The 10,910-nt window shown below is 44.7% G+C and overlaps 1 long non-coding RNA gene across 1 annotated transcript; it reads right to left on the reverse strand.

Annotated features, from left to right (window-relative positions):
- Positions 1-4,478: 4,478 nt before the first annotated feature.
- Positions 4,479-9,931, reverse strand: LOC122376071. Its single transcript, XR_006255513.1, has 3 exons — positions 9,761-9,931; positions 9,489-9,542; positions 4,479-4,669 (listed from the first exon to the last, which is right to left on the reverse strand). It is a non-coding gene; the product is annotated as an uncharacterized LOC122376071 (long non-coding RNA).
- Between the last annotated feature and the right edge of the window lie 979 nt (positions 9,932-10,910).

The raw sequence follows: 10,910 nt of genomic DNA on the forward strand, positions 1-10,910 counted from the left end.
GAAGAAACAGAGACTAGCATCAGAAGACTGACAGCAATTAGCAAGGAGTGTGGACTAGACATAAACAAGAATAAGAGCAACATTATCACATTTAATCTGAAAGAACAGCACAGAAGCATAGAAGATATTGAAGCATGGGCGCCGCCACCGGGGGGGACGGGGGGGACGCGTCCCCCCCACTCTCAGAATGGAAGGGGGACGTCCCCCCCAAACTCATTACGGAGCGAGCGAAGCGAGCGTAGTCTTTCGGGAAATTTATGAGTATGAGCGGCCGGCCGATGGTCACGCTTTTGCGAGACTTATGTCTCAGGAACCACTTGACTGATTTACATGCGGTAATTTTTGTAGGGTAGCTTCATTCCTTCTAACAAGCATTGAACTATTCTCGATGCATGTGGGTGACCCATTATGCACCCGCCACGTGAAAAACGAAGAGGTGTCAGTTTTGTAACAATTGCAATAGGTATCTCGGTAACATAACTGGGCCGTTTGCGCTGAAAGTTGGCATGTAGGTAGGTAGGCACCCACCAGGCAATGCATATCCATGACCATGTGCCACATTTGGGGTGCTGCTGCACGTGCGCACGTGCAGGGGTCGATCCCAGATCTCGAGAACGGCTGAACCGATTGTGCTGAAAGTTGACACATGGTTAGGGACCGGTTATTAGGGTGCCGTGCAAAAGTCAGTTGGGACCCATTTTGCACGTGCGCACGTGCAGGGTGCCGCTTACAGATCTCGAGAACGGCTAGGCCGATTGCGCTCAAATTTGGCACATCGTTAGACGCCGGTTAGTAGGGTGCAGTGCACAAGTTTCTTGGAGGTACCCCCTCGCAATTTCGTACGTGCAAGGCCCACCCCCTCGCTCGCTCCGTTAGTCACCCCAAAAGGCGTTTTACTGGTTGTTTTCCTACTCGAAATATGATTAGGCCCTTCGGTCCAATGAGACCATTTCAGAGCCGGAAGGATGAAAGAATTAGTGGGAGAAATTGGTCTGGGCAGCCACCCCAGTGAGCCACTTGGGCTGAACTCGACCAATTGAACAGGCAGCCCAGCCCACTGGCACTCACTGTACCCGGCAACGGACTCTGGCTCCAGTGGAGTCATTCCCGCATGGGATAGAGTTGCCCGTCCAGCCCGGAGCAGGGGATCGCGGCGTGAAGGAGAAGGATTTGACTGTCCTGAGGATGGAAGAGATGGAACGGCCGGTGCCGAATCTGAGAGGGTCCAGGAGGTTTAGATACTCAGTATATGGGGTACGGGCCTACATGCATTGGTCTGACCCCTGCCACCTCGGCCAACGAAATCTCCAGCTCTTATCCGACCTGTCATCGCGGAACTGCCGATTTTTGATATCGTGATCAACGTGTGTCGTATAACACGACTGGCCGAAAACGGGCATAATATATTTCGTCTAACCAGCCAAGGCCCAAGAGCATGAATTTAAACCAATCCGACCTCGGAGTCAAAATCTGAATAATTTCGAAGACTTCAACTCCAACTCTGGCCAAAACCGTCAACTCCGACTGATTCCGGCTCCGACCCCACAGTTCTGCAGTCACACTACACCAAATTTTCAGCTTCTAAGAAATAAGCTATACCGTTGACAGGACCAAGATTCTTGACAGGACCACAAAACTTTGAGGCGACTTGACTACTTGACTTGGTGACCTGACCTAAGGTTTTCTGGTATCAAGCTTGTTAAACGGGCTGCAAAATTCGTATTTTAGAGCAGTTTTGCCTGATGTTTTTTGCCAATTTTCGCGGCGCTTCGCGCCGATTCATGCACGACCCAGACAGAGAGATTGTAACTATACAACGCCTCCTCCCCCACGCGGGTATGCAATATGCATTACCTATCAAGGCCATATATAGAAGGTACAGTCACTCTCCCGCCGACCAATCAGAGACAGATCCTGAGTGACGTCACCCCTGATGCTCGCAAAGGGTGCTCCATTCCTTTACAACGTAAAAATGACTAACTTCATTTGAAGATTGTTGGTGACACTCTACATATATCGCTCAACCGTTGATGTCATCGAAAAGTCCAACTAATTTTCTAGCGATAAAGAAGAGCAGCAATATGCTAAGAAATGGCCGGTTTTGAAGATATAGACGATTTAAAAATCCTCTGCAGTTGCAGGAAAGCAACGTAAAAACGCATCGAGCTTATATTTTTACTATGAATAAATCATTTTTCAGTAAGTTTTTAGATATGGTATCGATTTAATCAACAACTTTATTACAATATTTTTATTACTTGTAACTTTATTTCAAAATAATATTTTCAGAAATGGCGACTGTTGGCAAGTAGCTTTGAAGCGATTGTGGCGCACCGCGCCATTATTGTCCTGAGGCCCCCCTATGATGTCATCAAAAGTGGAGTGACATGGGCCTGTTACCTATAGGTGATTACGAAGTTCAAACCAGCTGAATGCTGATTGGCTGGCATTTTTCCGTAAGGGAATGGATTCCTCGGTGAGGGAATGACAAAGTGTAATTATAGGAATGACTTCAGTCTTCAAACCTAAAATCGATACCGATATCTTTGGCTAGGGTGATCGTTGAGCCATAAAAGCTCCTGATTTGTTCTCGTCTCAGCTCAGGCTACAAAACTTTTACTTCAGTTCAAAACCCAATGTTAAAGGTGGCATATTTGCTTCAAACTTTGAATGCATCGTACCGAAAAAGCCACGGTAAGAATGCCTACTTTTGGGTTTTCAGTCGGTCAGTCCGTCCCCCCCAGTCAAAAATCCGTGGCGGCGCCCCTGTATTGAAGTAAAAGAAAACATAAAATACTTAGGTCTGAAAGTAACAAATACAAGGGATGTGTTCAGAGGGCAGAAAAGAATCATGATTGAAAAGGCACAAAGAATGGCAAACATGACCTATTCAGTAATTTCAAAATCATGCAACAGACTGCTGATTGGTAAGACCTACTGGAAATCCCTAGCACTGCCATCAATACTGTACGGCTCCAGTGTCATGACAGTCACAGAGGAAGAGACCAAGAAGCTGCAAGTAATCGAAAATGGTGTCTACAGACAGATCTTGGGGGCTCCAAAATATGCACCAAATGCTGCATTGAGAGGAGAAATTGGAGCATCTCTGATGACAACAAGGATTAAAACTGGAAGACTTCAGTACATGAGAAGCATATTGCAAGGAAAAAATCAACTACTCAAAGAGGTGTTAACAGAAATGATGGACGAGGGCAAGAACAAATGGATAAAGGTAACCTATTCCATTATTAAGGAAGTCGGACTCAAAGTAAAGGATTTGTATCAGATAAGCAAACAAGACCTTAAAACACACATGCAAAAATGGGATGGAAAGAAATGGAAGGAGGAATTGTTAACTAAAACTACTCTGTCCCTGTATATTGTCTGGAAAAAGGAGATGAAGGAAGTAACGTTTATTGACAACCAGCAAGCATCAACAATATTTTTCCAGGCAAGAGCTAACTGTCTTCCTCTAAATGAGCGCAAGAGATACAAGAAAGAGGACACAAGATGTATGATGTGCAATGCAGAAAATGAAGACCTCGCCCACTTTATATTGAATTGCCCAGCCTACGAAGAAGAAAGAAAAGAATCAATGCATCTTCAGAAACCCTATGCAAAGGATATTTTAGGGATATTTCTGTTTGAGGAGGAAGATATCGAAGAAAAGAAAGAAGTATTGCTTAAGCTGTGGAAGAAAAGAAGACTGCTGGAAATAAAACAAAGTTCTCCATCCTAGTTGACCTTCATCCTCCCAACACCCAATCCTGTCCCCTAGTGAGAATCCTAGCCACACAAACCAACCATAACAATGCAACCCATCGATCAAAGTAAAAGTTAAAGATTAAGAAATCAAGGAGGTGCCGATACAAAGGCTAAACCTCCGAAAACCATCGCATCGCATCGCATCGCATCGCCGCTGAGCCCTGGCCGCGTGGGCATGTGTCTGGACGGGGAGCCGGCACGGGGGAGTCCCGTGCCGGGTGTGTCGGACTAATACAGAAGTGTGCCATTCCGTACCGCTCTCTGGTCGACGCGAGGCGAGGACAGAATCACGACAGAACACTCACAACATCGAGAAATGCCTTAAATCGGAAATATTGAATTTCAAAATTGCAGCAATTTGATTCAGAGGGGCTAATGCTTAGGAATACCCCTCTGAATGTGTGACGTCAGCGCAGATATCTAACGATTTTTAAATGTTTGACTAAAACGTTTTGTAGCACGCGGTGGTATATGCTATTTGCGCGCAACATCTGCCGCAAACGCCGCACTTCTAAAATAAAGTCGCTAGAAACAGCGGAGATCCCAAAAAAAGTAAACAAAAGTAAAAGTATAATATCTTGAAAATCGGTAAATATTTTTCGCTGAAATTTGGTAGATATTCGTTTTCGCTCTTTCTGAACCGAGCGACATCACTTTCATGCCAATTCATAAACTTTTTTGAAGGTGGGAGGGTCCCTTTAACTTACGAGCGCCGTTCCGTTGGAGGGAGTGGTCTTGTACGTGTGACCTCTTGTTCGATGGAAATCTCAGCAGGGGAATCTGCTCCTGCAGTTGAAGCTGAATCCGTAGGTTGAAGTTCCATGGGTTCTGTGGTTTGGGGCCCCGTCGACGGCGACGGCTGCCGCAGCGTATCGGTTGACGAAGACGAATGTACCGGAACGTCCTACCGAATACAGAACCTTATTTGTCACGAGTGTAATTTCGCGTACTTCGTGCATCTTCTCAAGTAGGGGAAAACTTTGTCACTGTGTGATGAATGCGTGATAAGAGCGAGTTCTCAGTAGACTTCTCCCATTCCCAATTTGTCGGTGCATTAATATTAAATGATTTAACTATATTTAACAGTTTAACCCGCGCCCGGCTGGGGGTCCTGGATTTCCACGCCCTGCTGGGGGGGGGTGTTTGAACACCCCCCCTTGTAACTCGGCTCCTGGGCCACGTAGCGACACGCGGAAGGCGGCGTTCGAAAGAGCGTCAAAAATAATGACGAAATCCAGAGGTCAAAAAAACTTATTTTGTGTCACCTACAAAATTTTTCAACCCCCTTTGTGTCCCCTGCCCCCAGAGGCCGGATAAGTGTTGCACTAGCCTTCGCCCTGGTGGGGGGGGCCATTTTGGCCCCCCCCCTGTGGTTTTTCAGCGATAACTCAGAAACCACTTGAGTTAGCGCCCTGAAACTTTGTATAGCTGTTTATTCAACATTTTTACATCATGTCCTTTTTTGGGGGGTTCGGGTCAGGTCAGGTCAGGTCACAAGGTCACCAAAACTGACACCACCTCTAAAAAAGTTCAAAGCTCTCTCAAAGGCACAGCTTTTATCCGATCGATGTAAAATTTACAGTACTTGAAGATGTCACCCAGCTCTACAAAATGGCTATCTCGGATTTTTTATAAATGTGACCTAAGGTCAGGTCAGGTCATCGCTGCTCCCCATTATAAGTCAATGGGAGAATCGAAAAGTAGTTGTTTTTCAGCTAAATCGGGCGTGATTGTTCCTATATTTCGTTATTGAAGTGTCTTGGGTCAGCAAATCACAGCCCATGTGAAACCATTTGCTTGTGACCTCGCTGAGGTCACGCTAGGTCATCTCCCTGGTCACCAGAGGTCACCAGCGGTTTTTCTGCACTTACTTGTTATTGAATAGAGATAAAGACTCCGTTCGACGTTTATCGTGTTTGTCTCGTCAATGCGGATCGAATGATATGCAGCATGACCTATTTCGGTAAGGTCATGACCTTGACCTGAGGTCAAATTTTCAAAATGACCTTTCGAGGTCAAACTATATATCATTCGACGCGTCTCGACGAGCCAAGCACGATGGTGCATGAATCGTTTCTCTATTTTCTCGTGAATGCATGCTATAGTTAAAAACATTTTCAAAGAAATTTGCCAAGTTGACCTTGCATGACCTCTGTAGGCCAAACCGTTGAGCTGAGGTCAAATCTGACGAACCTTGGCGAAAGAGCTTGAAAAGAGCTATCGATTGCTTTTTTCCGCGGCTCTCTAGCTCTTCTAGTTTCCGAGCTACAGCGGAATATGTCCGGCAACACCGAAAACACTGAAATTTGACCTATGATGACCTCTAGCGACCTCAATATTGACCTTAGCGAAAAAATGACCGAAATACTTTCGAACGTACTTGTTATGGGCTTTCGTTTGCTTTTTTCCGCGTCTTCCTAGCCCTCTTCGTTTTCGAGTTAGACGGGGGGGGTCATTTTGGCCCCCCCCCCACCAGGGCGAAGGTGGCTCAGACCCACACCAGGGCGCGGGCTAGGGTGATAAAATTGGGAAAAAATCTAGGCTTCATCAGGCCAGTGTTAATGTTAGTGTCGCCAATGTTAGTGTGGCCCTAAACCTGGATAATGTATTATTACAGTGTCCCAAAATTTGTTGATTTGGGTGGGAAATACTGAGATTCATTTGCCACTCTCACCACCAATTTCTAAGAGCAATTAACCACTCTCAGCCAAGAACACCTTGTTACCTCAAAAGGCAGTTCAGGTGTGGTGGACTTAAACAGGTGGACAGGTGTGGTGGACTGAGTTGTGTGGATACTTGGAGTTGGTTTATGATCATAATAGATACTCATGGATAAAAATAAAGGCTATTGATCTTTTCTCACTCTTTTTGTATCTATTCTAACCAGCAGTTTCCACCTTCTACCCCTTTTTGGTGGATAATATGCCCCTCTGACACCCCAGCCAAAACTCAACTTTGGGACACTGAATACATGTGTAACTAATCTTGTGCAGATGCATTTAAGAATTGCTTACATTCTATTTTACATTTTTCCATAATACATTTAGGTTTGTGTTCTATATGGTGAGATTTCACACCTGTTATGACATAACAAATAATAGGTGCCTATGTATAATACAATATACCTACCTATGGAACATGTTGCAAAACGTTCCTTTTCCACATCAAGGCCACTAATATTGTTGAACCCAAATTCTAATCATTAGATTTTTGTTAATAGTATACAATAAGTCAAAATAAAATAGGTGTAGGTGCTAGGTAGGTGGGTTGTATGCTTCGGAGCTTGTCGGTTGGCAGGTTTAAGGTAGGGAAGTTGTAGCTTGTAGGTACAGGTAGGTAGAAGGTAGATAGGCTGTAGGCTGGTTGGTAATGGGTGGTATGGTGGTAGGGTAGAAAGTAAGATTAGGTTAGGTAATGATAATGTTTTTCTTTCATTCAGAGTTCTTAAACACTTTATGCAAGAGTAAAAGAGTAGAAGTCGGAATGAAGGCAAAACAATTAAGCCTGAACCAAACTTACATAACTACTAACCTACAACCTACCTACAACATACCAACACAAAACAGAAAACCTACCAGCCTACAACCTCGCAGCTTACAACCTACATACCAACCTACAACATTTTTTCGGAGTCCTTGGACTGGTATACCTACTTTTACCAGCTAATGAAAATTGAAATTCCTGCTCTTCTAGGGCTGAAAAGATTAAAATCAAAATGAAATTTGTATCAACATTAACAGTAAAAACATCTATTCATTGACAACTTTGGCAAGTGTTTCAAAATCAGGCAACAAATCCACACAGCCTCAGCCTTGCTTTTGATCCCCACCGGGCTAGCGTTGTTGATCCAACTTACAAGTACCTAAACCAGCAAAATTAGACACCCCAAGATTCCTTACCTCCACCTCCAGTGTTATTTCCTGCCTTTCATAACCACAATACAACAACTCAGCTTTCATCACGGCGCCAGTCCCTTTCTTGAAAGCATTCAAACTTGTTTGAAAATTGGAGAAGCACGCGCTACTCGCGAGAGTCCACTCCTGTTTTGCTACGTGTTCATGATCACAGCATACCTCTCATAGACGTGCGCCGAAAAGGCCCGCTCAAAATCTTTGATGAGTTGGCTCCTGGGGCCTACAAAATCCACAGTGAAGGCTCCCGGCGGCTGGGGCGTCAGCTCAGCGTTGTCCCCTCGTGTCACCAGCATCCGATTGGTTCGCTCAGGGTTATTCTCGCCGCGGATTGGCTGGTTAGTCTGTTCGCTAGCAGTGTGCGAAAACGCCGTCAACAAATGCGATGCAGTGTGTTCACCATTTTCGTGACTTTGTCACCAAATGTCTCTGGTGCCTGTCAGCTTCTGTCGCCTACAATGTAAGCGAGTAGGAAGTTTTTTTGACCTCTGACGAAATCACTTCAGTCAATTTTTTGGTCAGGTCAAAGGTCAGGTCACCAGAGGTCATTGAAGGCAAAATTTCGCCGATTTCCAGGTCGAATGTCAAAAAGTTCCAAGAAGCCAACGCATAACTCGGGAACCAATAGAGCTACAGCGCCGCGGAAAAGCGCATTCGATAGCCCTGTTAACGCCCTTTCTGAGTATTCTCTCAGATTTGACCTAACGTCAACGGTTTTGCCTGCAGGGGGCAAAAACTGCAAAAATAGCCGATTTTTTCGGAAACAGTTTTTCTGCAATAACTTTTGACCCAAGCCCTGTACGAGCTTATTTTTACCGGCATCGTGTTCCTCTCGTCAAGACGCATCGAATGAACTATAACTTGACCTTGAAAGGTCAACTTGAAAATTTGACCTCAGGTCAAGGTCATGACCTGACCGGAAAGGGTCATGTTGCATATCAGTCGAACCGTATCGTCGAGCTGAACACATCTAAGGCGTTTTCATCGCTCTAGCATGCCTCTATCAAAAGTTATTTGCGAAAAACTGATAGATACCATTCGTGACCTAAGATGACCTCAGGGCATAAACAAGGGTCACGGACACCATTTTCATGTTCAGTGTGTCTAAACCACTTGTAATTCGGTGTTTGGGAGTGTTTATAATGTCTTTCGTCCAAAAGAGGCGCATTTCAATTTTCTCCCATTGACTTATAATGGGGAGGTCGCAAAATTGACCTGACCTTAGGTCATCGATATCAAAATTCTGAGATATACATTTTGTACATGCTATTGCTCTTAGCGATCGCTGAAAGTTTCAAAGCGATCGGTCACTCGGTGTAGCTATGACAGACATTGAAACTTTTTATGAGGTGAGGTCACTTCAAGTGACCTGGTGACCTGACCTTGAATGACCTTGGTCTGAAATTTTCACAACATGTGTAGAATTGATGTATGATAAGGTGTACCAAAAACGGCGGCGCTCCGCGCCGCCGTTTTTGAGATATTCGCGAAAAACCACGAAGGGGGTGTTCAAACACCCCCCCCCCCCAGCAGGGCGCGGGTTAAAACTAGATGGATTGGCCCAATCTCACCAAGTGCGATAAACTCAATTTGGGGTAAAATACCAAACTACCCCACTCCATAACTACAAAAATACTACCCCGAAATTAGTTAAACTAGCTTGGTGAGGTTGGGCACTTGGCCCAATCTCACCAAGTTATGTAAACTTAATTTTGGGACAGTATTTTTGTAGTTACGGAGTGGGGTAGTTTGGTATTTTACCCCAAATTGAGTTTACCGCACTTGGTGAGATTGGGCCTGAGTGTTTCATACCTGCTGTGCCATAGATGGTCCTGGTTCTGTCAGCAGCTGTCCCCGAGGAGCGTTCTGGGAAACAAGTTTTCCTTCACATTAGCAAAGTTACATGTTTGTCTTTTTATTCGAATTTATCACATGTAATACTGATATGAAAATGACATGAAGACAATTACGATATGTAATATATGACGAATGGCAAGGACGAATGGCTTCTAATTGGGTTGAAAGCAAGGACGTTCAGCATTCAACCAAAACATACCATGTGTTTCGTTCGTTACAGCACTAACCTGTGAAGGCACTGCTGATGGCTTTAGGCCCCGCCAGGGTCGATCACCAATTCTATGTAGTCACTCTTGAGGAAATGGGCACAGCAAAAGAGGAGACGGCGACCCTTCGCCTCCAGTGGAGTGATCTGACTGAAGTTTAGCCATGCCTCTCGTATCGGGCCTTCCATGGTCGGACAACTGTGAAACAATTATGGTGTAGTAAGTAACATGCTAATTACCGTTTGTGTGATTACTACACGCACCAAAACTGACTGAATTTATTAGTGTTATGAGATTGGTAAATAAACATCACTTTGAAAACATAAATTAATTGTTACATTATTGTATGTGGATATGATTCAAAAGGTGTATGTAAAAACAATCAATACAAATCTGCATGCAATGATTTAAACCTTGATGTGCTACATTTGCCTTATCCAAAGGGTACAAGACATGACAATAGTAGCTGGAGCGCTTAACAGGTGAATGAATGATGAAGTTACACATTAAACGGTTAAGGGTATAGTAACTCCCACAATCATCATGTTTCATAATGTGGAAGCAGGGGCATTAAACGATAGATCGTACCAGGCCCGTCACCCTCATCTCTCAGATTTTAATGAAAACTAGAGGTACAGGTTTACGCGATAACTGTATGTTTTGATTTATGTTAAGTTACGGGTGCATTAGTTTGGGTGATTGACTTGTATTTTTAGATGTATTATTTGGATAGATTTGGGAAGCTGTTTTTAATTAAACTGTAAGGGTTGGTGATAGGTGCGGGGTGTTCAAGTGTTTTGTATGTTAGGCCCTTTTTTAACTTAACCCTACCCCTACCCTACCCTACCCTACCCCTACACTACCCTACCCTATCCTACCCTACCCTACCCTAACCTACCCTACACTACCCTAACCTACCCCTACCCCTACACTACCCTACCCTACCCTACCCTAACCTACCCTACCCTACCCTACACTACCCTACCCTACCCTACCCTACTCTACCCTACCCTACGCTACCCTACAATCCCCTACCCTACCCTATCCTACCCTACAATCCCCTACTTCACCCTACCCTACCCTACCCTATCCTAACCTACCCTACCCTAACCTTACACTACCCTACCCTACCCTACCCTACCCCTACACTACCCTACCCTACCCTACCCTA

Source organism: Amphibalanus amphitrite, unplaced genomic scaffold, assembly GCF_019059575.1.
Source record: "Amphibalanus amphitrite isolate SeventyFive unplaced genomic scaffold, NRLGWU_Aamphi_draft 002006F_arrow, whole genome shotgun sequence".
In the NCBI taxonomy this organism is placed as follows: domain Eukaryota; kingdom Metazoa; phylum Arthropoda; class Thecostraca; order Balanomorpha; family Balanidae; genus Amphibalanus; species Amphibalanus amphitrite.